This window comes from Lissotriton helveticus, chromosome 7, assembly GCF_964261635.1.
Source record: "Lissotriton helveticus chromosome 7, aLisHel1.1, whole genome shotgun sequence".
In the NCBI taxonomy this organism is placed as follows: domain Eukaryota; kingdom Metazoa; phylum Chordata; class Amphibia; order Caudata; family Salamandridae; genus Lissotriton; species Lissotriton helveticus.
In genome coordinates this window covers 494,342,682-494,370,331 of record NC_136068.1, presented here as the reverse complement: position 1 = coordinate 494,370,331, position 27,650 = coordinate 494,342,682, and the positions used below count along the sequence as shown (strand labels likewise).

Genomic DNA, 27,650 nt, shown 5'->3' with positions numbered 1-27,650 from the left:
ATGATGTTTTTCAGAGGGATCTTCCTTCCCTGGGCTTTCAGCCTCATTCCTGTTCTTATCGTCCCACCGGTCCATGCTCAGTGCACCACAGGCACCGCAGCACAGTGCAGTGCGGCAAATTTCATTCCGGGCCACAATTTGGGTGGAGAAGGCTTTGATGTCATAACATTGCAGAGGAAAGGTGCATATGTCATCGATATGGAGAGTTATCTGACGGAAAATGAAACTTGCACCCTCTGTGAGAACTCACAACTCGCAAACCACCTGCAGAAGATGCCACTGAATGTCCAGGACTGGCGCTTGGATGTCAGGTGTTCCCTCGCAGTCACCAGCACTGTCCATGAGTCCAGCCTATCATTTGCCAACTCCACCAGCCGCAAAATTGAGAATGGCTGGCGCATCGGATTGGACGTCATACCCGTACCAGGAGTTTCTGTTGGTTTGGTGACAGCAGGGCCTCACTCAAAGCTTTCAGAGTTTACAACGCAACGTGCCGAAAAAGACAAATACAGTTCCTCCACCCAAGAAACGTCCTGCAATGTGTACAGGTGAATTTCTGATGAAGAACCATGATTTTAAACCAAACTTGCAGCCAGACATAGTGCTGAGTGAGAGTTGGACTATTTTTTACATTCCGTGGGGCTTATTTACAAGCCCCTAGTGCGCCAGTACATAATTTTCTCCATTTTTAAAAGTGACGCACTGGTGGCGCAAGAGGCTTGTAAATAAGCCCCGAGTATCTTCGAGGGCGTGTGCGGGTTGAAAATCCCCCTCCTCCCTACTAAGGGCATTGCCAAATTGGCCGTGAATTTCGGGGACTCTGAGCTGGGTGTGGCTTTGTGTTTTTTTTTATCCGATAAAGAATGTTTTTTTTTTAAATTATTTTTATTTGCAAAGTAACATTAACAGGGTACGATCAGTAATTTTCATGCAATAGAGTCATTCACAGCACCAGCATAGTACATTAGCAGTATCTTTTAGAACGTGTATTGATTCGACTTTGAAGAGCAAAATGTCACACCATATCTGCCACCCCATTTCGGCGGGCCTGCGGAGGCTCACAGATGCCACCTCTATACTCATTCCAACGTGACCACATCTCCCCCCACTTTCGAGGGCAACCCCGCACTATATATACAGTTTTCTCTTGCAGCATGCACCAATCCATGTCTCTTTGCCATTCGGCCAGTTTCGGCGGGGCGGGTACACCCCAGAGGCGGGCGATGTTCCTTTTTGCCACCATCTGCCCCAGCGCTACCCAGAGTTTCCCTTTCGCGGGCAGGTCCGTGGGCTCCCAGATGTTCAAAAGGCATCTCTTCACCTCTAGGCGTATGTCCACCTCCCACACCTCCTGCATACAGTACATAACACGTCTCCAGTACCTCTGCACCAAGGGGCAGTCCCAAAGTATATGAAAAAAGGAACCAGTCTCACCGTAGCCTCGCCTACAGAGCCCCTCCCCCCCACCTCCCATCGTCTGTAATCTGGTGCAGGAGATATAGACTCTGTGCAGTATTTTGAGTTGTATGAGCCTAAGCCTGGCCGAAATCGCCACCTCCCTAGGGGACGCAAGCGCTGCCAACCATTCTTCGTCATCAATCTCAAGCCTATCGGCCACCCACTTCTCTTTAAGGGATTGGAGTGGGTCAGGACGGTTATTTATAAGCTTTTTGTATGTCAGGGAGATGGCGTGTTCCGGTATGTGGCCGTCAAGCAGCCTTTCCTCAAGTGGGGAGGCCGGTGGGGGTTTCGTTTCCGGAGGTATGTTGGATTGGAGGGAGTGTCTGATCTGCATGTATCTAAAAAATTCAGTGTGTGCCAAATCGTACGTCTCTTGCAGGTAAGTGAAGGACCTGATTCCCTTGGGGCCCCACAAGTCTTTTATTAGCGAGATGCCGATAAGGTCCCAGCTTCGGAACCCCTTTGTGCGTCCCAGATTGCCTAGCTTCTTGGATGCCCACAGGGGAGTAGCCATGGTCAGGGTATTGGCCCATCCGAGCTTTCGCTGTGCCGCATGCCAAATTTGTACCGAGTGTTTTGTCGGCCCCGTCAGCTGGTATTTCCCGGGTCTAGAATAGAGTGCTGCTTCATAGTTCCCCCCGGGGAGTAGCCACTTGTCCATTCCATAGCCTGGGTCGTTACCGTCGCTATATGTCCCCTGGTTGATAGCAGACAGGTGGGCGGCCCAGTAGTACTTACGGATATCAGGAAGGGCTATCCCTCCGTCGTACCAGCCCAACGTGAGTTTGCGGAGCGCTATTCTGGGCGCACCCGACCAGAGGAGAGCACGCTGTGCCGCCTCAACTGCCACAAATTAGGAGTTCGGCACAAGATCCGGGTAAGTTTGTAGAGCGTAGAGAAATCTGGGCAGGGCCATCATTTTGAAGAGGGCCGCCTGGCCCAGTAGGGAGAGCGGAAGCCTCTGACAAGTGTTGGAGTCACGTTGGAGCCGTCTCAGGGGCGGCAACAGATTCCTGTCATACAGGATAGCCTTGTCTGTGGAGACAAAAACTCCCAGGTATTTAAATCCATCTTCTGCTACAGCGAGTGGGCAGTTACTGGGGAGCCTGGGCGGGCTGCCGTGGAGGACATAAAGACGAGACTTGCTCCAGTTGATCTGGAACCCCGAGTTCTTCCCAAAACTAGTGAGAATGTCCATCGCTGCCACAATAGACCGCCGTGGCCTGGTCAAATAGAGGAGGATATCATCGGCGTATAGGGAGATCTTGTCCTCCCATTCGTCCGCCCAGCGTATCCCTTTAAGGTACACGTCCTGCCTAATCCACGCCGCAAGTGGCTTGAGGGAGAGTGCGAGTAGGAGGGGGGAGAGCGGGCAGCCTTGTCTAGTTCCCCTCTCCAGGGCGAATACCTCTGAGACTTTGCCGTTGATCACCACCTGGGCTAGGGGTTCCGAGTAAAGGAGACCCATGCGATGAAATTTGGACCAAAGCCCATTTTACGGAGCACCGCTATCATGTAAGGCCATTCTAGAGTGTTGAATGCCATGGTGGCATCGAGCGAGACCACCACCGCGTCCTCCTGCAGTTTATGGCTCCTTCCCAGAACACCATTCAAGCGGCGGATATTGAGCGCCGTGTTCCGGTGAGGCATAAAGCCTGACTGGTCTGGGTGGACCAGGGTGGGCAAAACGGATTGAAGTCTGTTAGCGAGGGTTTTCGCCAGTATTTTCGGTTCTGCGTTAAGCAGGGAGATGGGCCTGTAAGAGGAGCAGGATTCCCTTGGCTTCCCTTCCTTTGGTATAGCTACAATGGTGGCTATGCGCTGATCACTTGGCAGCATCCCTGCCTCCTTACTCTCCACAAACATCTGTTGGAGATGTAAACTAAGGGTGTCCGGTTTGAGCTTGTACAGCTCAATCAGGAGACCGTTGGGTCCAAGGGCTTTACCCGGACGGAGGTCCGTTATCGCACGCTCCAGTTCAGCCGTGGCGAGCGGGGCCTCCAGGGCATCCCTGTCAGCCTCGGACAGGCTTGGCATATGGATGTCGGTCAAAAGAGCGACAGAGTCCTCTTCTGGGTGGTCTGACCCCCTACTGTATACCTGCCGGAAATGCCTAGCGAATTCCGCTGTGATCTCACGGGTGTCTGTGACCTTGGTCCCCGAAACTGTTTGCAGTTCCGGTACAATCTTATTTGTCTGCTGTTTCTTGTCAAGCCATGCGATAAGTTTGCCAGCTTTGTCTCCCTGGTCATATAACCTGCCTGCCTTGTGTGGGGCAACGGTTTGGGCAGCCTGCGTAACTAATTCCCTATATTCTGCGGTCTTAAGTTGTATCCGATGGCGCATATCCGGCCCCCGGTCCCCATGTGCCGCCTCCTCCAGTGCCCTTAGGTCCGACTCTACAGAGTTAATATGTGCCTCCCTGTCTCTACGGCGGCCCGAGATGGCCGACAAGGCCTCCCCCCTGAGCACGGTTTTAAAAGCTTCCCAGAGGGTAACGGAAGTACTCACCGATCCGACATTGTGGTCGAAGTATCGAGTTATGGAACACGACAGTGCTTTTCTAAGTTCCTCGTCTTTCAGATGCCAGGCGCAGATAGGAAGGACACAACCCTCGCGCTTGCTCCCTAGTGTGATGTGAGCCCAAACTGGGGAATGGTCAGAGATACCGCGCGCTAAGTGCGTAGCCTCCCGTATAATAGTGTCTTGCTGCAGTGGCATCAGTATGTAATCCAGACGGGAGGAGGAACGATGTGGGCCGGAGAAGAATGTGAAGTGTCTGTCAGTGGGGTGCATCAGGCGCCATACGTCAGTGAGCCCAAAGGTATCCAGGAAGTCAGCCAGCCATTTCTGCCCCTGCGGTGTATCTCTAGGTGGGTGTCTGTCCTGGGTCCCCGAGACCACAGCGTTAAAGTCTCCCCCGATGATCAGATGGCCGTCTGGAAGAGAAAGCAGAAGTGTGCCCATGTCTGTGTATGATGGGGTTTGGAGGCCAGGAGGGATATAGATGGAAACCAAATTCAACCGGTGACCCTCCCACCGTCCCGAAAGCGCCGCGAAGCGGCCCTGTGGGTCTGTTTTAGTGTCGTCAATGTGGAGGGGCAGGGAGGGGCGCAACATAATGCCCACCCCCCTGGAGCCGGAGGTAAAGCCGGAGTGTACCGCTAGAGTGTATCCCCACCTATTGAGGGCCTGGCAGGTATTACCCATGAGGTTCTTGTAAAAATATCGCATCAGGGAGGTGACGTTTGATAAATTGCAACACTAGGGTACGTTTAAGTCTATCTCCCAGCTCGTTTACATTCCAACTGAGGATCTTAAAACTCTTCTCCCATCTACTAGTCATATCCATTGCTGTTCGAGCTGGCCTGTCTCTGTACACCAGTGCAGCGTCTGACTCCGTGAACAATATAAGTGCGTGACCGTAACCACCCCAAAACCCCCCGCCTCCCACCTCCCTCCCCAATCCTTCAAACAGCGTATAGAACAATCAGCATATCTTGCAACAAACCCATTACCTTCGAACGTCCCATCCCACCCAAGTCACCTCCCTCCCCTGCAAACATCCCCCACCCTGCTCCCTGCTCTGTAGGTTTAAAACTACCCACTACCCCAATTAGCAGAGCGCCTGTCCCCAACCCCTCCCCAGAGAAAGTGAAACCTTCCTCCCCGAGGAACTCTGTTAGTGAGCACGTGGGCCGGCCCCAACTCCAGCCGCCATGCCCATCAGCCCCAATACTATAGGTCCCTTAAGTCTACAGTGCACCTGAGATTCTGGTGTGAGGTCTCAAAAATTGTGACCGGATGGGTCCATTGCCCGCCTTGGTGACATCAAGCAGTACCCCTGTGCATGCTTTTATACATTTCTGTTCGACGAAGGGTGGATCCGCAGCCCGGGTACTCATCTCGCTGTAGTGTCCTGGAGTGGGTCCCAGCTGGGACTGTTGGATCGAGAATGCCACGACCTTTGGCTCCGTTTGTCCACCATTGATCTCCCGGCCGCAGATCCAGGGGAGGAGGCCCTGGCCTCTCTCCAGTTGTCGCGGTCCTGCGTTTCCCGCGTCTCCGGCGCCGTCTCATCGAGCCATTCCTGGACCGCCGCAGGTGTAGTGAAGAATCGGGACTTGCCACCGAAATGATTTTAAGTTTTGCAGGGAAGAACATCATATATTTGATGCCCCGTTCTCTGAGCGCCGCCTTAACACCCGTGAAGGAGCGTCTTTCTTGTTGGACCTGCAGGGTGAAATCGGAAAAAAATTGGATGGTCGCCCCCTCGTAGTGCAGGTCTCCTTGTTGCCTGGCGGCCTGGAGGATGGCATCACGATCCCTGTAGTTCAGTATTTTTGCGATTATTGTTCTCAGTGGGTGGCCTGGCTTGGGTTTAGGGACCAGGGCAAGGTGTGCCCGTTCAATGGTGAAGATCTTGGAGAGTCTCTTTGGCTTCAGGTGATGTAGGATTAAGTCTTCCATAAATAGCTCCATGCTCTGCCCCTCCGAATTTTCCGGTACACCTACAACGCGGATGTTGCTCCGTCGGGCCCTTCCTTCTTGATCCTCGAGCTTCAGCGCCATTTGGCGATGTTGGTGAACGAGTTCGTTTATTCGTCCTTCGAGCCGTTTTTCAGAGACCTGGAGCGCCTTGATGTCCGTCTCGTTGGCCTTGGATCTCTCCGTTGTTTTGCCGAGGTCAGTGCACAGCAGGTTAACTTTGATTGGGATCTTGTCCATTTTGGTTTCAAGATTCGTGCCAAGCGTCTGTATGGCGGTCATGATGGAGGTTACACATAGATATACATCGAGACCTATACAAAGAAGAGGTCACAAAGCAGTAGATATTTTTGGAACACTTTTTGCTTTGTCACCCCATCTTCATTTTGTGCTGTGATGAATACACCACACTGTTAGAGTGTACAATGCCAATTCAGTAGGATTCACAAAATCTAGCCTCATTTAAAGTAATGGACAAAAATCAGTTTTGCGAATTCTTTTGAATGTCTGCGAATGTATGGATGGGGACAAGATACTGAAAAAGTGAAAGGCATTCCCTGTGGGGACATTGAAGTTAGCATGCAGTGACTACTCTTTGGGGCATATTTACAAGATAATTACGCAGCGTGGCGCCGCAAGCCATCTTGCTGCGCTGAGCTGTGTCTTTAGGAAAGTGCATGGATAAGTTGTATTTACAACAATACACCGCAACCTTGTGCTTTCCTCTTTGCTGGTGCACAATAGGCTGCCTAGCAGCGATGCAGGCACCCTTGGAACATGGTACAATGGGACTTCCTGCAACAACAAAAAAATCATTGATGGTGTTTTCCTCCTTCTATGTGTGCTGCAGAATGCAGCACACATAGAAGGAAGAAAAACCAAACAGAAATAAAGGTATTTCTCTTCTGTGCGCCACTTTAACGCCTCTACTGAGGAGGCATTAGAATCTGACGCATTCACAGGTTTACGAAACCTTGTAAATCTGGAAATGCGTCAGAATCTATGGGTGCTGCGTGGGAACACCCACAGCAATACCCATAGAACACCCCTTTCACAAAGAGTAATGCGTGAAAGGGGGACAAATGTACAAGGTCATGCAAAGCTATGCAAAGTTGCTTTGCATGGCCGTGTAAATATGGGGCAGCAAACTGCACCACTGGAGCATCAAAAAAAGTGAAGCTCCAGTTGTGCAAGGGACTTGTAAATATGCCCCTTTGTTTCGCCTGATGCCTTCAGCTGTCACGCCTGCTTTGATCATTGGTTTGCGACTGAAAATTGTGGAAACAAATAACTGATACAATGAAATGTGTTTCAGAAAGAGACAGGGGACACCTCTTCCCTACCCCTTCCCAACTTCCGAACGATAATGAATAACAAAGTGTATTCAATGAGTTGGATACATCTTCAAATTCTAGTGTGAAAAGACTGCTTAAACTGCTCAGGTGCAAGTCACAACCATAAAGACCTTGAGACATAGCCTTACAAGTATCTGAGAGTCTCACTTTACAATAAAATAACCTGCAACCTTCCCCAGCCCTCAACTTGCGGACTATTGCATCTCCCTTCCCTAGCCCCTGTAAACATAACTCTATTGAACTCCAATCTTTTTTTGGCCACAACCAAATGGAATTAATGTCTTTCCTGATGTCAAACATCCTGTCAAATTGCCACTCAGAAAAACCTTTTATGAGTTGTTTTCTGCCCCCCCTCAGCTAATGCCCTTGATCAGGTTTACAACATCTTTACATCTTTACTTACACCTACCCCTTTCCCCATTGCCTCTCCCATCTGCATCAAATACAATTCTATATCCTTTGGGGACAAATGGACACTAGCATCCCTGACAAATTGACACTCCTTGTATCTCAACACTGGACTTGTAACCCTGCCTAGCCCATACTTCCTGTAAAATGTCTTCATTCCTCTGCGAAACTTATTTCTAGCTTTATCTATAGCTGCAAGCTTTACTGCCTCCTTCCGTTCTCTTCGGGGTATCAACTCGGTCCATAGTATGAAAGTGCCTGCCTATTGCCGCTTAACCACAGTCAAATTGCCCTTCATTGCCTTAATCAAAGCTATGCCAGGTAGTTTTCATCTAAGTGAACAACTTTTACATCCGGGCAGCATTCTATCCCCAGTATACTAATTAAGTAATTAAGGTTGGCAGGAAGTCCATCCATTTCATCCCTCCTTCCCACTCTACCTTACACTTATGATCAAATCTTCGAAGCCCAACTGCTTCCCATGTCTCCTACTTGCAACATTTTTCTCTGCCCAGTTGATAAAGGAGTGTCTGCAAATCCATATTGTCATCACGCCCCTAGTGGGGCCTGGAACTGAACTTAAAACAAATAATTTGAGCCATCCTTTCAGCAATTCCCTGCCCCTTCCCGCATGTATTGCCTGTAACAGTTCGATAACCACCTGCCAAACTCTTGATGTTGTCCCATGACCTACCGTGTTTCCCTGCCTCAGTTGCCACCCCTTTTCTGAACAAATGCAGCCCATATTCCTCTTCTAACATATCCAACACCATTAGTGTTCTCAGTACTGTCAGCAATTGAAAACTTGTCACCCTCGACCTGTCTTGGTATCTGAATACATCCCCAGTATGCCCTCTAGCCTCCCCCAACAAGCGTTTCCTTTAATAAACTGGACAAAACTGGGAAACTGGGTAAGCCTTCACTTAAAACCAATATCCTCTGTGCTCTCTCATCTGCCTTTGATTTTCACAACAGTATCAATACTCCTTCAGACATTAACTCAATGTCCTCGGTCCTAACTACTCTTTCTCACCAGCTCAGAAACCTCAAAAGGAACATCCAAAACATAACAGCTGAAAAAAACACAGTCTTGTCTTTCCTTCTGCACACCTTTGCCAGTGTAGCCTTCAACCTACAAATCGTCGTCCAAGTCAAAGGTCTCCGCACCCTCCCTCAATTGCTCAACTCACTACTCCATCCATCCAGTATCCTAGACCCCAATGTGCCCACCAGAAGGACATATCCCAACAGCAACTTACCAAAAAATGCAGCACTGACCAACTTATCCGCTATTGTTATGAGAGTCAGACCTTTCTCAATCATTGACATAACAAACTTTACCTCATCCGCTGTTCTCTTTTGCCTGTCCAGCAAGGCACCATCTCTTCTCTGTGCCCCTAATTGCAGGAACTCCTTACAAGACTGGACCTAGACTTTCCTGATTGACCGGGCGAAAACCACAACACCAATTCCAATATCCTCAGTCACCTAATAGCCAGAGACTCTGCAGCATCTGTGTCATCTCCATGTCCGCTCACCAGCCAAGCCTATGGAATCTCCTCCACTGTGAACTAGACAAAGTATACTCAATGTCATTGTAAATTCCTGGGAAGTGCTTCTCTCTTAAAATAATGTAATTTTTTGATCAGCCCAGCACAAACACATGCCCATGCCAATTTCCTGTTTATTGCATTGACCACTGACTTATTCTTGACATTGAAAAGCACTTTTTAGTTTGCAACCCCATAAAACCAGAGCCAGAGCTACCACTAACAGAAAGAACTCCAAAAATGCAATGCTTCCACTTCCTCTTTTCCATGCTTCCTGCCGCTGCTTAGTGCACCACTTGTCCATCTCTAAAAGTCAAAATTCTGCTCCTATCACTGTATCCGAAAAAATGTATATGCTCTACTCTGTTTCTTTGCGCATCCCATGCAGTACTATCCTGTTAAAATGTTTCAAAAACTTGTTCCACATCCTCAAATCTACCATGACACTGGCTGAAAGATACACCCTGTAATGAGGCATAGAACCCGGATAGTGCCAGCTCCAAAGACCTGCTAAAAGTTTTACCTGTGCGGTCTACTCTGCACGCAATGTTCAAATATCCTGGAAAAACCTTCACTTCCAACACATGCACCGTCATTTTAGCTAATTTATTGGTCTAGTTCACCAGCATTTACTCTTTTTTATCCTCCAGAAACCTCACCTCCATTCTCACTGAATCAATCTAGTTCCCCAAGAATCATATTACAATGGTTGGCCCACCATTTTCTCCTCCACCAAAGGCACTCCAATATCTGCCATTATGCCTTTAAAACTTACCAGTATCCACTAGAAGTCTGCTGAGCCACCTACTCCCATAAAAAAGAAATTGTCAAGATAGTGTGTCTCTGCTGTCCTGCCTGTTTCCCATGGAAACATCCACTGCAAGAAAGAACTACACTTTTCAAAGAATGCACAAGAAACAGAGCGGACCATTGGCAGGGCTTTATCCACACACCACTGGCCCTCAGACTGCATCACCAACAGGTCAAGTTCATAAGGGTGCATTGGTAACAGTATGAATGCAGATTTAGAGTTGTTTATCGCAATGCCTGCCCCGACCCTTACTCTCTAGATCAACTCAATTATCTCATCCACCAAAGAATATTTCACTATTGTCAACTGTTTACAAACAAAGCCATAAACTGAGCAGCCTTCTGACCACGATAAGTATTGTATTAATGTAAATTAGCCTATTTTTTTTTGCGTACACCAATTGGCAAAACAATCAAATTGTCAATAGGACTATCATTGGAAGGGCCCACCATCCTCACTTCACCAATCTCTTTCCTAAATTTATCTTTAACTACCCCCAGTTACTTCATTTCGGATTTTAAGTTCTCTGCCCACCTCCTAAACGATGGACCTGTATCGCCCCATCTAAAGCCCTTGTCAAAACTCTCTTGCAAAATTTCCATGTCTGCCCTCTTGCCATACTACTGCAACTAGAACTCCAGCCTGTCCTTCTTAACAGACATATTGTCTCTTTCCCATTGGTCTGTGAATAAACCATAATCCTATGGGGGCACTCCTCTCTTTATGTCTAGCATCCAACCTGAAAGCATACATGGAGGACCCTTCTCCTACCTCCTCACTGCTCCTCTCCAACTGTGCTGTTAAGAGGGCCGGCGCGCTTCCCTTCGGGGCACCAACCGATAAGGAATGGAGTCCTACTTCTTTTTCTTTCTTGCTGACGACCTGCTCACGCACTGACACCACTCTTAGGGTGACCAGGCGTCCTGGATTCGCCAGGACTGTCCCGGATTTTCACCAGCTGTCCCAGCAGATCTGGGCAATTTTGGTTCATGGCCAGGTTTTTAGAGGTTGTTGACTGAAACCAGTGAGAGGCATTTTTTCGGTGTTCTTAAGCAGTGCTATTAAGTAGCTGTTATAAGTAAGCAATTTAATTAACAGGTAGGATACTGGTTTTAGAAATTACATTTTATTAATTTTCTTAGTGGCTCTTTTGTGTTTCTATGTTGATAACAGCTGTCATTCTGTGTCGCTCCGTTGATGTAAAATTGTAGTCCTTCTTCTATTTTTGCAAAATGTCCCGGTTTTTGGTTCTCAAGATTTAGTCACCCTAAACACTCTCCTCTATGTGACACGTACAACTGTTGCTGCTGTGCCTTGCCTACAACCCCTCATGAGCTGCAGATGCCACCCCAGCCTTCGGATTGCCCCTCCCCTACCTCTCACAAACATTTTGTCCCCTTTCCCACTCTCTTCCACGGGGCCGTATGTCAAACTTTAATTGATTTTACATCCAACCACAATTCAGTAATTCTGTTGTGTTTCCCTTATATGTGGATAAACAAATCAATTTTACTTTTTGCAATGTAAATATACATTAGAATCCGGAGGAGCATGTTTTCATAGTTCACAACAATCATCTTCTGCATGTCTATTATTTAGAGGAGAGAACAACACTTAAAGTTGTCATTCATTCATTGTTATCTTTATATTTTTTTTATTAAACCATACGGATAAAACAATACACATCCAATCAATTAAACACATATTTAAAAGTATAAAATACTAATTAGATGACAGATTAAAAAGGTATGGAATTCCTGACATTAAAATCTCTCTCAAAGAAACTAGCAATTACATTTGTCTAAAATTCCTATCCTTTTACTCAAGTAATAGATAACGTTTGTAAAGATTTTTAAACAACTACAAAACATAATAGAATACAAAGTTTATTGAATAGACATCAAATCACAAAAACAAGGAGGGAAATATATCTTTCGGCACTCAACCTTCAGCGGTATATAACAAACAATGTGCAATATTAAAAATTAAAACATAATAATAAGAATCTATACCTTTCCTTTTGCATAAAAGTAACATAAGATTCATTCAAGGAGACTGTTTTCAACTGAGCATATGAACGCCTCTGCCACAAAAATGGCACCTTCTAGATCTGTGATCACAGCAAGAAATTACATCTTTCAAGTCACACACAAAAAAACAGGACTATCATGACATATTTAAATAAAACACACAAATGAGAATCTGAAATTCCGTATTACCTCATCAGTACCCTACTCTTTTTGATAGTACCAAAGATATTAGAGAAAACATATTAGAACCTTACTTAGAGATTGGCCAATGGGATACTTCCTCAAAATGTCACAGATATCCCATTCGGCCTATTACAAGCGCCTTATGCTGTAAAGCACTTCTAATACAGCAGATGTGACATCCGCTAAAACCCTTCGCCAAACTCTACATAGGGCACTAGTCACTTTGCCTGAAGTCACTAACAGATATGTGGAAAAAATAGCGAGTCTGACCATCTTTGAGAAGTTGCTTGCAATTTATGCCCTGCACCTCCCCGTAGCAGGGCCGGACTGGCCGTTGCAGGCATCAGGCATTTCCCTGGTGGGTCAGAGGGGTGGGGGACGTTTTCGTTGCCGCAGGGGGCCGCTTTTCTTTAAGAAGATTAGCGGCTAACAATCCCCTCCCATTCCCAGGGACGGTGGAGAAGCAACCTGCCAGGGCTGGTTGCTGTTCCCAGTCTGGCCCTGCCCCGTAGTCCTTGACAATCTTGAGCCACTTTCCCTTGTCATGTCCCCTTGTCAGTAATTCTCCAGCTCAATCACCTCCCAGTAAGTTGATAGCTCTGCCCCATGACCATTTGCTCTCAATGCCACTTGTTATCCCTACTCCTTGCTCCTTCTGAGCCACCTTAGATCAATAAGTGTGTATGTGCTGTTTCTGTTAATCTGCTGTCCTCTATTGTACTGCAGCATTTATATAGAGCTAATTGAAATTGAAATTGAATAACATTTATATAGCGCATGGCTACCCGGAGGCATCCCAGCGCTTGCAGTAACAGCAATGAGGTGTCAAGCCAGATTAAGGAAACAGTAGTGTTTTTAGGGATCTGCCAAAGTAGAGATGATTGGGGTCTGCTCGCAGATGGTGAGGAAGGGAATTCCAGAGTCTGGCGGCATTGAGCGAGAATTGTCGACCTCCACTTCTCGTCTTCCTCATCCTAGGGATAGTGGCCAGGTTCAGGGTTTTAGATCGAAGACTTCTGTTGGGCTCATAGGACTGGATGATGTTGTGAAGGATGGGTGGGCCTGTTTTGAATAGAGATTTTTGGGCGATACATAAGGATTTGAACTTGACTCTCTCTTGGACAGGAGCCAGTGAAGAGACTTCAGAGCAGGTTTGGCCAACTGATGTTTGGAGGTGCCCAGTAAAAATCTTGCGGCCCGATTCTGGATGGTTTGTAGCCTAGAAAGGGTGGCTGCAGGGGCCCCCAGATAGAGCGCATTTGCGCCGTCCAGCCGGGACAGGACGAGGGCATGGACCATGATTTTCCTGGCCTGAAACGGCAGGAGAGGAAGAATTTTACAAATCATTTGCAGGACACCATAGCATGAGGCGCCCGTCTTCTGTGCCTGGGTTTTGAATGAAAGGTCTTGGTCTATCCAAACACCCAGACTCTTTAGCTGGGTCTTGGGAATGGGAGCCAGGCCTAGGGAGGTGGGCCATATTTCTTTTAGGTCAAGTGGAGAGTGATAACCGAGGATCATGATTTCACTCTTTTCCCCGTTTAGTTTAGGAAAGGAGTTGCTCATACTGAGGTGCCGGGTTTTTAAGAACCCGGTGGTGCTAGGGAATAACACCCGAAGACCTCTGAGTTCTCCCTTGTTCCGGACCACAGAAACACGGAGTCTTCTAGTCGCAGTCAGAGATCAAGTTTTATTGGCAGCTACCAAGTAGCATGTGTCCTAGAAGCACGACAACGCGGATCGTGTGTTCTCAGGGGACTGTTCGTTTTTACAGAACCAGCCTTCTCCTTATATTCAGAAATAATAGCAGCAAGCAAGAATTCTTGAGTTTATGATATGGCAGTAAACATATTTCTACAATAATACAAAGAGCGAAGTCATGTAAGCAAGCCCACATTTTAGATGTCCAGTTCGTGATAGATTACCCAGCCAGGCCCGGAACTCCCATCAGATATCGATGAAACGCTAATAAAGAAGGGCACCTCCTAGTCATAAAACTGGCCATAAACAAGGAACGCGGACAGGTGTGTGTGTGTGTAGAAAACATGATCTGTACGCGGTGAATGGTTTGTGGCATGTTATGCATTGATGCTATCGTATTCGGCCACTGGGCGAGGAGCTTCCCAAACAGGTTTGGCTGGAGGCAAGGGAGTCAGTTGGGACAGGTCAGGGGGGAGTCAGGGAGAGGTGGACGTGTCCTTTTAGATCAAGCTCGACCTTACTCAATTGACTTATCATGAGGGCAAGACACAAGATGGATGCCGTTTACAAAATGGAGTCTAAGGGTTCGGGACGGAAACTACGGTTTAATGGTGTTGGCATCCCTCGATCATGACGCAAATGCATAGGAATGATGTCCTAATCATTACCGGTCTGTTGATACCAAATTCGTCATGGGATATTGATATTTTGTGGCACGGGTATTGAATCTCGATATCGTGATAACAGTAGGGTCCAGAATTTCAGAACCACAGACCCTCCTTTTGCCCTCATATAAGGCAATAACTCATGTTAATCTGAGTCCAAATCTGTATGAATAAATTCATGGAGATGCTGCTGTAGCATCATTCTGTTGCTCAGTTCGTCCCTTGACACAGGCTTCCTTGCACATGGGGTAGCACAGAGGCCACATAGTGCAGGAGCGCACTGTACACACAGGCAGAACATAAACAGAAGAGCCAAGATCATCCCAATGAAGATCAGTGTTTTCCATCCCCAGGCAGTGATAAGTTCCCAGAACCATTCAAGCAGGGACCAATCTCCTTTATCTATGCGAAGGGAACCAGATATTTCGTGTAGTTTGGAGATGGCCTGGTACACTGTCGGTGCATTATCAGGGATGAAAATACAGCAACTAGATTGGATCACTCTGCATACACCACCACGATCGGCGAGTATGATATCTAGGGCAACTCGGTTCTGAAGGGTCATAAGTCGATCCGACTGAAGCTCGGTTGTCAAGTTGTCAAGGGCTCCGGCCGTTGTAATCACGGCGGATTCAACTATCCTCGATAACTGGCGAATATTCCTGCTGTTCACCATAGGCCCCCAAAATGGCAGAAAACCCTTTGCGAAGTCTGCAAATTCCTGACCCGCGGTGTCGTCTTTACTCACGACACCTCTAGCTGTCCTTGTCCGATGGTAATCTGCTCTGGCCGTGTAGGTGGGAGGCAGCAGAAATGAGATGAAACACGTGCCTGAGAAGTCAGGGGGCAACCATGTATAGGCTTGGTCGTGGCAGACGAAATACGTGCCTTTGGCTGCTAAGAATAGAGGGGAAGTTCGGGAAGCGAATACATATGTTTCCGTGCATATGCTCTTTCCTAATTGTGCTTTTGGATCCCTGCCGATACCTTGTAGACATAAGCGACCTTTGTGGGGCACTATCCAAACTGGGCGGGATTTCTTTGCTGTCTGTCCCTTACTCAGGGAAATCCCATTCTTAGTTATGTTCCAACGACTGTATGGAGTGAGTTCATCTTTGGGGATAGTTTGATATGTGTCGAACTCCCTACTCATATTTCTTATCCCTGCCACTAGTGCCTTGTTGTTGGAATCGCTTTCAATGGAACGGGTCGGTATGGTTCTAGGGCGAACAGGAACATGGTCTGGAAAGCCCACAGAGAACCATAATAACTGAATGGCAGGATGAAGTATGGGATACCCTTATCCGTTGTGTGTGGCATGAGTCCACATATCCAACAGTTCGATGTGTTCATTATGGACTGGTGTTGGTGTAGGAGTTGAATAAATGAGTTATTTACAAATTCGAGTCTTCTGGCAGACTCGTGTTCAGGTAGAGGGTGAAAGTAGTGTGGAGAGATAGTAGGAGGAGGTGGTGGCCGGGTGCCATTTGAAAAAGTAACTTGGAATACGAATAGAGTATAACCAGTCAAATACATCGTTATGCTACACAACATTAAAATACATGTTATCAAAAACCTTCTTTTGGCCAGTACAGTGCATAGTTGTCTTTCAATGTTCATGAATCTGGTAGGTCTCTTTACCCTAGGAAACTCCATCCTCTAGTTGCTGCCCGCGGTGGTAGATTGATTCTGCCGGGGAGTGCACTCTGTTCAGTCTGGGGTAACTCCCTTGGACCAACCAGAACCGGGGACCTAAACGTCCCCAGCTGCACTCCCCAGACTTCAACCGCGACCCTAGCAGCAGAACCGGATGGCGGTTCGAAAATCAAAAATGAGCAAGTTCCCTGAGAGTGAGAGAGCTGAAAAATCAAAAATAGTTCTTGGGGGAAGGGAAATCACATTAATTTGCTTTTTATTAGTCTCTTTGTCTTGACCTTAGATTATATTGTTGTTTCCCAGGTACGGTGTGGTCTTCAAACAATGTCTTAGGTTCTGAAGTGTCCAACTGCATTGACGGTGGCACAAGTCCTTGTAAAATATGATCACTCTCCTTTTCGGTACCAGTTTCTTTTAAACGTGCATTGCTGAAAGGGATGAAGCGAGGTATGGATTCTGTCTCGGAGTTGTCAATTCGCACAAATAGTCAAGCATTACGGGGTGTTCTATTTCGCTGAGTTTCTTTGGCCTTGGCACGCCCCAGACGTTGGCTGGGCGGCCACACACTATTTCATGGGGGCTAAGTCCTAATCTAGAATGGACGGTCATTCTGGTCGACAGGAGTGCAAGGCGTCAGGCCATTTAAGACCTGTGCTGGCTTGAACCTTGGCTAGTTTGAGTTTCAATGTGCCATTGTAGCACTCCACTAATCCAGCTGATTGGGGGTGGTTTGCAGCGTGGAACTTTTGGCGTATGCCTAGACACTCACACACTCTCCTCATCACACGTCCTACGAATTCACTTCCATTATCACTCCAGATCATTCTAGGCATGCCGAATCTAGGGAAGAATTCTTTGACAAGGGTTTTGGCAGTTGACAAGGCGGTATTGTCCTTAAGGGGGTATGCTTCCACCCACCTTGAAAAAGCGCAAACAACAACGAGCACATACTTCAGATTGTTGCACCTCTCCATGTGGATGAAATCGAGCTGCAAAACCTCGAACGGATACGTTGGAGGCGCAAAATGGCCAGCTGGAGTTGGGGTTCCCTTACCGGGATTATGCTTCAAACACACCATACATTTTCTGACCACGTTCTCTGCATATTTTGGGATATTGCTATTCTGCCATACTGGGGCCAATAGCTTACATATTCCTTTCGAACTGATGTGCGCAAATCCATGAGCCATTGTTACTACTGCAAGTACATAGGCGTTAGGTAATAGCCATCGCTGGTGTTCCGACAATTCGACCCAACAACCATTCGTATCTAACCTACCCTTACTTTCTCTCCATTCATTCACCTCTTTCTCAGTTGCCTCGGCTTGTATAGATTTCACGCTTTCGATGGTGTCCTCACACATTCCAACATCAGTAATCCATCTAGCGGGACCTACAACATACATCCGACTCATTGTGTTCCTTGCAGTCTCTTTCGCAACCTCGTCTGCAAATGCATTCCCGCGGCCAACATCGTCTTGAATCTTTTTGTGCGCACTGCATTTCACAATGGCAACTTGTAGTGGCAAGGTCAGTGACTCGAGGAGCTCATTAACTAGCTGACCATGCTGTATCTTTGCACCATGTGACGTCAGGAATCCACGTTCACGCCACAATCTCCCAAAACTGTGAGCCACACCAAAGGCGTATTGGCTGTCAGTGTACACATTCACTCGCTTTCCTTTCGCCAACACACATGCTCTTGTAAGTGCAATTAGCTCTGCAGCTTGTGCAGAATTGTGGGAAATGCGCGCGGTCTCTATAATGGTGTGTAATGTTTTTACGGCATAGGCTGCAGTCGTATCACCATTTGGCAACTTGAAACATGAACCATCAACCCATAAAGTATCATTGCATTCAGGAAGGGGAGTGTCCTGTAAGTCTACTCTCCCTTTTGTCTCTTCTTCTGTCCTAAAGCAGCAGTCATGTTTATCAATCTCGTCTGTTTCTGTCGGGATGGGTAGTAGCGTAGCGGGGTTGAGTGTATCACACCTCTTTATGTGGATGTGACTTGCTAACAGTGTAAGTTCGTAACTGGATAGTCGAGCGCTAGTAAGATGTTGTGTCCTCGTCCTGTTTAGCAAAATGTCTACTGCATGCGGGACCATAACGATCAGAGTATTATTCATGACTAATCCAGCAGACTGTCGAATGCAGACAGCTGCTGCGGAGGTAGCCCTCAGACAACTTGGTAGGGCTTTAGCCACAGGGTCTAGAGTTGCCGAAAAATACGCGCATGGGCGCTGTTTGTCCCCAAAGTGTTGTGTTAGGACTGATAATGCACAACCTTCCTTCTCATGGACGTATAATGTAAAAGGCTTACTGTAGTTGGGGTTTACCAACACAGGAGCCGAACACAATGCATCACGCAACTCGTGGAAACTCGTCTGACAATCTTCAGACCAGGGCATAGGATTTGGCGTGTCTTTACAGAGTAGTGCCAGCAAGGGTTTGGCTAGTAGTGAGAAATTCGGTATCCATTGTCTACAGTACGATGTAATGCCCAAGAAGGCTCGAACCTCTCTTTGTGTCCTTGGGGCACTTAGTTCTGCAATCGCCTGTATTCTTTCTGGTGTCAGTCTCCTTCCCTCCTTCGACAAGATGTGACCTAGGTAGGTTACCTCTTGTCGGCAAAATTGTAGTTTGGAAAGAGAGACTTTGTGCTTCATGTCACATAAGTGATGCAATAATGACAGCGTAGCTTGTTTGCAAATTTCTTCAGTGTCTGCAGCGATCAGCAGATCATCTACATACTGAATCAGAGTTGACCCATCTGGTAGAACAATTGTGTCCAGTTGTGTTTTCAGGGCCTGACTGAATATTGATGGGCTTTCGCAGTAGCCTTGAGGAGCGCACTTGAAGCGGAAGCTTCGTCCTCCTAAATTGAATCCAAAAATATCTCTACTCTCCTCAGCAATCGGGATGCTGAAGAAAGCGTTCTTCAGGTCGATCACCGAGAACCAATTTGCTGAAGCTGGAACCATCGTCAACAAGGCAGTAATGTCGGGGACAACTGGAAACTGTGGGATAACTACCTTGTTCACTTCTCTGAGGTCGATCACGAACCTGTACACAGGGGGCTGTGAAGGATCGGTACGCTTTAAGACCGGTAAAACTGGACTGTTACAAACATTTCCTGTTGTTTCTTCGATGACGTCTTTATCAATCAGGTCATAAACAATCGTCAATAACGCCTTTTCACATTCGCTGGATATTTTATATTGGGGAATACGTGGCAACCTAACGTTGGCTTTCAATGTTATGACATACGGTGCTATCTCCAAACGACCTACATCATTAGAACCATTAGCCCAGAGTACATCAGGAAGACACGACAATTCAGTTGCAATATTTTCTTTTCACACATACATTGGAGAAACGACTTTCTTACCTAAAGTAAGCTGTACTCCCAAGGGAGAACAGTACAAAGTCGCATACAACCTCTTTAGTAAATCCAAACCTAACAAATTTTCACCGCAACCTGTTGTCAAAATGAGGGGTGCTTCTAATTCGCATGGGCCAACAGAAAGGGACATGGGACTAGAGATCGGGTTTCTAACAGGGGCGCCAGAGAAACCTACTGAGACATTCATTTCGCCAGACAAAGGTGCGCCAGGAAGTTTTGAGTGCATAATAGAACTTTTTGTAGCACCAGTATCCAGCAGAAATGGCTCTGACACTCCTGAGGCAATCACCTCGACATAAGGTCCATTCTGATCTACTGGAACTGAAACGACTCCCTCTCTTTGTCCATGGCTGTCCTAGCAATCATTACCCTCATTTTCGTGTTCGGTGTAATAGTCGTCAGCATAGTACTGAGCTGACCTAGACGATGCATTATTCTGTTGGTCAAAGCTGTTCCGGGAATTCTGAGGCGGAAAAGAAGCTGTGTTCTGGGAGAAATTTCCACGGCCCCTACCCTTATGAACATTTTGAACACCTCTACCCCTTATACCTGAAACACCGTTTAAACGTCGTGCAAGAGCCGGACAATTACCTTTAAAATGACCCTCTTCCTTGCAATACGCACATTGATTCGGGCCATACGGAAGACGCTGATGGGAAAACTCGTTTCCTTGCGCGTTTCTCGAATACTGCTGTTGTGGTTGATAATTGGGCTGACTAGCCGTGCGAGGCGGATAGGCCTGCTGGAGAAGAACCTTAGTTTTCAAATCTTTAGTCTTTTTGTCTACCTTATCTAGCTCGTCTTTGCGCCTATTTTCATAGTACTGGGCTGTAGCTAAAGTCTGTAGAGACAGCCCAAGCACTCTCTGAATCTTTTAGTTTAGTACACAGTTCAGGAAGCAAATTATGTACGAATTTGTCTACAAACAATCTTTGACCACCCTCGGTAGCCATATCTTGACCACTATGATCGGTGAAAGTCTCCTCAAATCTCGTGAAAAAGTCAGACACATTCTCATCCTTCTTCTGCTTGCACGCAGATAGCTTGTCCCAGTTTACCCGTAATTCAGGCATTAATTTTTTCATGTACGTGATAATTCTACCGGGAAGTTCGGCTATTAACGGCTCAGGTTTAGAACCACCAATTTGTCTAGCATCTATAGCGGTAATATTAGCCCATGAATCACCTAGTTCTTGGTCATGGTCCGTATGACGAATTTTACTCCATAAAGGATGTGGGACAACATTCCCAAACAACATGTCTACATCTGCTAAATTCATTATGCATGAGTTTGCAGTCTGCGATATCTCATTGTAATACCCAGTCGGGTTTTTACGGGGATCAGGTAGTGTCTGCTTGAGCGCTAAAACTTCTGATCTTTTCCAGGGGACATGTACCCATACACGCTGGAAATGTGGCAGAATTGGCGGTACTACATTTGCATCGCCTTCCCTCCAAACCGGAGGAACCTCTCTCATGGGGTACTGTCTCGCTCTTTTCCTACCTGATACGTCGTCTTGGTACAATGATCTAGAGACGTTTCCCTTACTCCTATAAGAGAACAACAACTCTATCGCTTTCTCAACATCTGCACCTATAATCATACCTTCATGGAACTTAAAACGCGTACGCCATAGTTCGTCCATTGTGTATTTGGGATCATTCGTCTCCAAATCTTCGCACAGATATACACACATCTCTTCGAATACGTATCTCTGAGTGGGTGCATTCCATTGATGGAAAACTTCCATAACAGACTGAACATCATATCTAACAGTATCCGCAATCCATTGGCGTGCTAGGTTATTCAGCACTTTTCTTTCCTCGTAATCAGGCAGTTGACTACGTAACTGTCTATCTTCTGTTTTAGGGGTCGTTTTAGGTGACCCGAAGAAAGGTGAAAGCAGACCAGTGACGGTACCTGTCACTCTTTGTCTAATAGAAGGAGAAGCTTGCGGAGGGGCAAATGCATCAGAAAAGACAGGCTGAGGTGAAGAAGAAATCGAGGCCATAGCAGAGGAAGTTGAAACAGTGGCAGACGTAGTATCATAGGGAACAGTTGGAGCTGTAGGCAAAGTGGTAGAAGTAGATGGAGTATGTAGCAAAGACGGCGGCCCTTGAGAAGGCTGCGCTGGAGAAGTAGAAACCAGCTGAAGAGGAGCTGGCGTTCGTGCAAGAGCTGGGTTACGTGCGCCGGGGCGCGGTATAGTAAAATGCTTTGGTGGTGCGGTAGCGTCTAACGCATATGGTGGTGGTGAGTTTAATAAGTGGGACATTAACGGATCTTTCTCGGATCTTTCCTCTTGACCTCGTCCCTTATTTGGTAACATTGGGTAGCATTTATCTACTGCTAGTTTCTTGCTCCTAAGTATTTGTTCGCTTTCTTGCTCTTCCTCGTTATCCCTGTATGCAACGGCAGCTTGCACCATTGACATACCTCTTTTATTCCTTTTTGCTAATTTTATTTCTTTCTGTTTGGCTTCTTTGCGCCATAAGCGAAAAGAGTCAAACATCGCCGGCCGGGCTTTTTTCTTGAACAATTTGACCTCTAGGTTGTCTAAGATTTCTGGGTCAAAACTACCATATTGGGGCCACTTTAAAACACCATCCTTGCGGGTGTATTTTATCCACACTTCATTATATGTGATAGGACCTACGCCATGCTTCACATAGAGCTCATACGTTGGAGTTCCAATCGGAGGAACCGGACAAGAATCCTCTAATCGGGAGTCCTTACTACAACCAAGACAAAACAAGTTTCCAAGTCCGCTAAAGCAAGGCATCTTTGCTCACTCGTTTAGCTTCAAACTTCAAAGGATTATCGATTACGATATTTCTCGTGAAAACACGAGTCCTTCGGCTTTGGGGCTTGCAAGTACCAAATCAAAGCGTATCTCAAGGATACCAAAAACTAAGGATCAAACTAAGGACTGAGAGACGCTCCACTTATACTTAACTGAAGTATTTGAAGATCGATGACGTCGCTAGAAGACTCGTCTATTGTTTCGCTCTACCAAGGATCACTGGGTCCAAAACAAGGCAATAGTCAGGGCAGTAGTCCTTCGTAGCCGTCGGGACGCGGGGAACCTCGCAGCAAAGACCTTCGGAACCACGTCAACATACAGGGGTCGCTGAAGTGGCTGGCCGTCCTCTGGAATTTTCACACGAAGCTCCTCACGAACATCTGGCTTGGACCGTCGCCGCTAGATACCGCCCCGAGTTGGGCGCCAACTGAGGTGCCGGGTTTTTAAGAACCCGGTGGTGCCAGGGAATAACACCTGAAGACCTCTGAGTTCTCCCTTGTTCCGGACCACAGAAACACGGAGTCTTCTAGTCGCAGTCAGAGATCAAGTTTTATTGGCAGCTACCAAGTAACATGTGTCCTAGAAGCACGACAACGCAGATCGTGTGTTCTCAGGAGACTGTTCGTTTTTACAGAACCAGCCTTCTCCTTATATACAGAAATAATAGCTGCAAGCAAGAATTCTTGAGTTTATGATATGGCTGTAAACATATTTCTACAATAATACAAAGAGCGAAGTCATGTAAGCAAGCCCAAAATTGTGCTGTAAAATGCAGTTTTTTATCCCATTATTTTGGATATTTTCTTTGTGGCAGAATCCCCTGAACCCTCTTAGAAGAGGCCTGGCTCACTTGCTTCATTCACTTGCTGCAATTCAGGTCAACTATTACCCCCCAGTACTTTCAAAAGCATGCCTCCAGCTTAATGTAGATGTTATCTAAAATAGACATATGTCCGTGTTATTTTGTTATATTAATCATGCAGTTATTATGGAACTTCAGTGAAGCAATGACACTTACTGTGATGTCATCAGGGTTACGGTCATGTGATATGACCTGAGGAAATTCCAGGTCAAAAAGCATGTGATGTCACAAGTTATGTCTGTTCTGCATGCTGTTGCAAAATGTTAGATAATGGCAGTATTCTTTTCTTTTATAGATATCGAGTGCACGATTTTCCAAAGCTATCGCAAACATTCTCCGATCAACTGAAACTGCTCCCGAAAGTATACAACTCCACGACCCACAGTAGATTCAGAAACCTTATTGACATCTATGGCACCCATTACATCAAGCAAGTGCGGCTAGGGGGGAGTGTCAGTGAGGTCACAGCTGTGAGAACCTGCGAGGTGACCCTGGATGAACTCAGCACTGAGGAAGTGAAGGACTGCCTGGGGGTGGAGGCCTCGCTGTCAATCAAGGCTGTAACAGCTGGGTCGGTAATCAACAAATGCAAGAAGCTTCGAGAACAGAAGCTGCCCAAATCAAAGTTCTCTGAAAAATACATGGACAGGAGATCTGACATTGTTTGAGGAAGTTTGGATGCACATATTGATCTCTTGTTCCCCAGAGACAACCAGGTCAACCCATATGAGGACTGGATAATGTCCCTCAAGGGAACCCCAGATGTCACAACGTACTCCTTAGCCGCACTCCATGAACTAGTGCCCTACGGGGACTCCAGGAAGCAACTTCTGAAGAAGGCCATCACCGACTACATTATTGAGAAGTCTCACACGAAAACCTGTGCTGCCTGCCCCAGCGGGGCCTCCCCCGATCCACAGGTGAAATGCAACTGTGTCTGCCCATCCAGTAGCCTCCTTTCCACTGGCTGCTGCGCCAAGAGGAGGGGTCTGGCAACCATGACTGTGGTGGTGGTAGGAGCCAATGGTCTAAAAGGGGATGCTGCAGGGAACCCACCCGATCCATACGTGAAGGTCTTCTATGATGGAAAAGAGTATCGCACAAAGTGGGTGAAAGATAACGCAAACCCTCGCTGGAACGTAGTCTTCTCGATGGGGACGGTAACACTTTCTCCAAGCAAGCAGCTTTTACTTGAAGCCTGGGATAAGGATGTCACCTACGATGACAACTTGGGAAGCTGTCGGGTGGTGGCTGATGCTGCCCACGGTGAGCGGCCAATTACATGCTATCTAAAGAAAGGAAATTTTCAGTTCAGATATAGGATCGAGTGTGGGCCGCACCTCACTGGGTCTTATTGCACTGACTACCAGCCTTCTGTGTGAGAAGATTCTAGGGGCACTATTAAAAATCAGTCTGTTCTTCAATGAATGTAACCTGTAATGTAACCTTCAAGTAATCAAAATATTCCCTCCTTCAAGACATAAAACAAGTTTTTACCTTCTGTCTTGATCTTTGCTAGGGTGCCTTCAAGCCGAAAGATTAATAGCAGTAACAGATGATTGGAATATGCTGAAAATCCTACTTTTGGAGTCTGTGCCATCTATTATTAGCTGGGGAAAACTGACAATGCTATTTCCCCATTGATTAATTCAGTGCATTGACTGTCTTTCAAGGAAATTGTGGAATGCAAATTTCAAACTCCTGATAATCGGCATTACTAAGGTAACGATTATCATTCATGATTAATAGCCGGTGCTCCTAGAAGCGTTAAAACACCATATTTCCGTTTGACCTAAAAAAAATCGAGGTATTTGATTCCTTTCCATACCTGGGGATCTTGTTTGCTAACAAGCAATCCTGGAACAAACTAGTGGTAGCAAGGGCCATGGGTATGGAAAGAGGAACCCAAGCCATAAAGGGTTTTGCCAATAAATTAGGCGCTCTCTTAATATAATAAAAAAACATATGCCAAGCCAAAACTAAAGCCGCAGCAACCTACTGGGCCGGAGTGTGGGGAATGGCCCAAATTGATCAATCGCAGATAGTGGAAGACACCTTTTCTAAGACCGGGGTCTCGCTACCACCTTCAACATTAACTACATCTTGTATTTCGAATTGGGCCTCCCATATTTGTCTGACTCTTAGAATGGCACCCATCATGTTGTGGCTCTCGATTTGGAGAAGGGCCACCGTCAACTTAACCCAATGTATAATTGGCGATTGCCTGGTGCTTGAGGGCCATAGCAGGATTAACTGGCTCAGATATGTGGAGAGGGAATTGAAAGCAATAGGGCTGGGAGACTTCTTTAGGGACCCGACAAACTGTATCAAGGTCCCTAAAGAGAAATTAATTAACCTCTTTTTGCTGATGGCCAACCGTGATCACTGGGAAAAGAACAGGCATTCCCAGGCGCTTGCAGTCTATGATCAAATTCCACCAAAACCAGAGGAAGGCTACTGTTACCTTTCTTCCGTTACAGTAGCCCAACACAGATTTATTCTGCTGAGCTTTTGCCTGAATCTAATCCCCTTGATGTTGGGGTTCCCAGAAAAGAGGTACAAGCATATAGATCTAGGTCCCTGCCCTTGTGATAACTGTTCACCACAGTCCGACCTACATTTGGTTCTTTTTTGTAAGTTTTATCTCAATGAAAGGAAAGGTTCCTCCTCCCAATTTTAAGGTGAAAAAACGTTTTGCAATGCAGAGTGGCACTGCATTTTCTGAAAGCTCTTTCGGACCCGCATGACTGTTATTTTGTAGCTTACTTTTTATGGGCCTGTTGGAGGAATAGAAGGGCCAGGGATTTGTTATCATGAATTATGAATCTTAATATTCACAAATTAAATTGTAAAGAGGATTTTGTTTTTAATAATGATTTTAAAAGGTTTAATAAAGTTTTTTATATTTGTGTTATGTTTTCTGTCTGTACATAGATCAAATACAGATTTAAATTGAAATTGATTAGGCTTGTGTCTCTAATTCCTGGACTACTAAAGTAAACTTTCAACTAACTGATATAATTTTATAAACTGGGAAGTGTGAATTATTTGCGCTTTAAAGACCAAAAGACAACAAACTGTTAAAAATGTTGTGAAGGCTCCGAAGAGTAAAATCTCACAAGACCAATTATTGTATTAATCAGAGACCATCGGAATTCCTGACAAATTCATAAAAGTCAGCTTTAGAGGGGTCTACTTTACTAGAATTTTGGCAAAAGACTATGGAGCCAGATAGAACTGATTTAAGGTCGCGAGAAGCATAGAAGGACAATTCAAAATAGATTCTTAAGCTAGGAGAGAACCATTAATAATGCCGCCCCCCCCCTCTTCCCCGGCATCAGAAATGGAGCCACTCGATGTGTGGTACGTATGGCAGCAGGCACAGGAGAGAGAAAGAGAGAGAGAGAGAGAGAGAAAAAACCAGGAAGGACTTGTGTGAGCATTACTGCCAGGGTGGCTTTGGTTCCTAGTATGGCTCTATTCTTGATTCCGCTGTTTTGTGCTGATTAGTGAAATCTTGTTTAAATTGGGCCCCGAATGCAGAATACAAACTTCTGACCTAAATATGATATTATTTTTTTAGTAATAAATTGGGGCCTGGTAATTCTGAACGGTGAGCCACTTTTCTTTCAGCAAGGCAGTAGATTCTCCATGGTGAATTTTTGGGCAGCCTTTTCACCATTAGCACCTCACATTTTAAAGCCCTGCCCCATACCATTCAAGCCCTTTGAATTTCGGAAATGAAAGATCCCAGTTTCTGACCTCAGTGCATCAGGATCCGTGTTATGCATTGTCATTGTTTGCGCCCTGCGCACCTCATAAAAGGTGCACACTGTGCAACCATTACAATGTGCCCTGATTAGTAGCACCTTGAAACTGCAAGGGGCGATTTGGAATGCTTTGCAAAGCAAAAGGATAACATAGCATACAGAGCCCTGCAATGTATGTGCAATCTGATAATAAAATATGTTTAAAAAAAAAAGGACAACATAACATCCCTGTTTGCAGAAAGTGTGCCAAATATCTGATTTAGATATGTCCCATATAATTCATTTTTGTCAATATATGTCAACAAATCAATAAAAAGAATCTTTATAGAAAGAACTGCATTTGTTTGAATGTTTCTTCATCAAACCTAAGGAGGTTTAGTTAGCAAATGTTTTATGAGAGGTTCATGGGTTTGTAAGGGGAGAACTTGTCTGATGATACATGATTTTACTGTGAAGGAAAGTGAGGGCTGTCATAGTGATAATTTGCATGTATGTAAGAA

General features: G+C 46.1%; 1 pseudogene; it reads left to right on the top strand.

The window, feature by feature from the left end:
* Positions 1 to 26,336, top strand: LOC144769127 (perforin-1-like; annotated as a pseudogene).
* Positions 26,337 to 27,650: the final 1,314 nt, after the last annotated feature.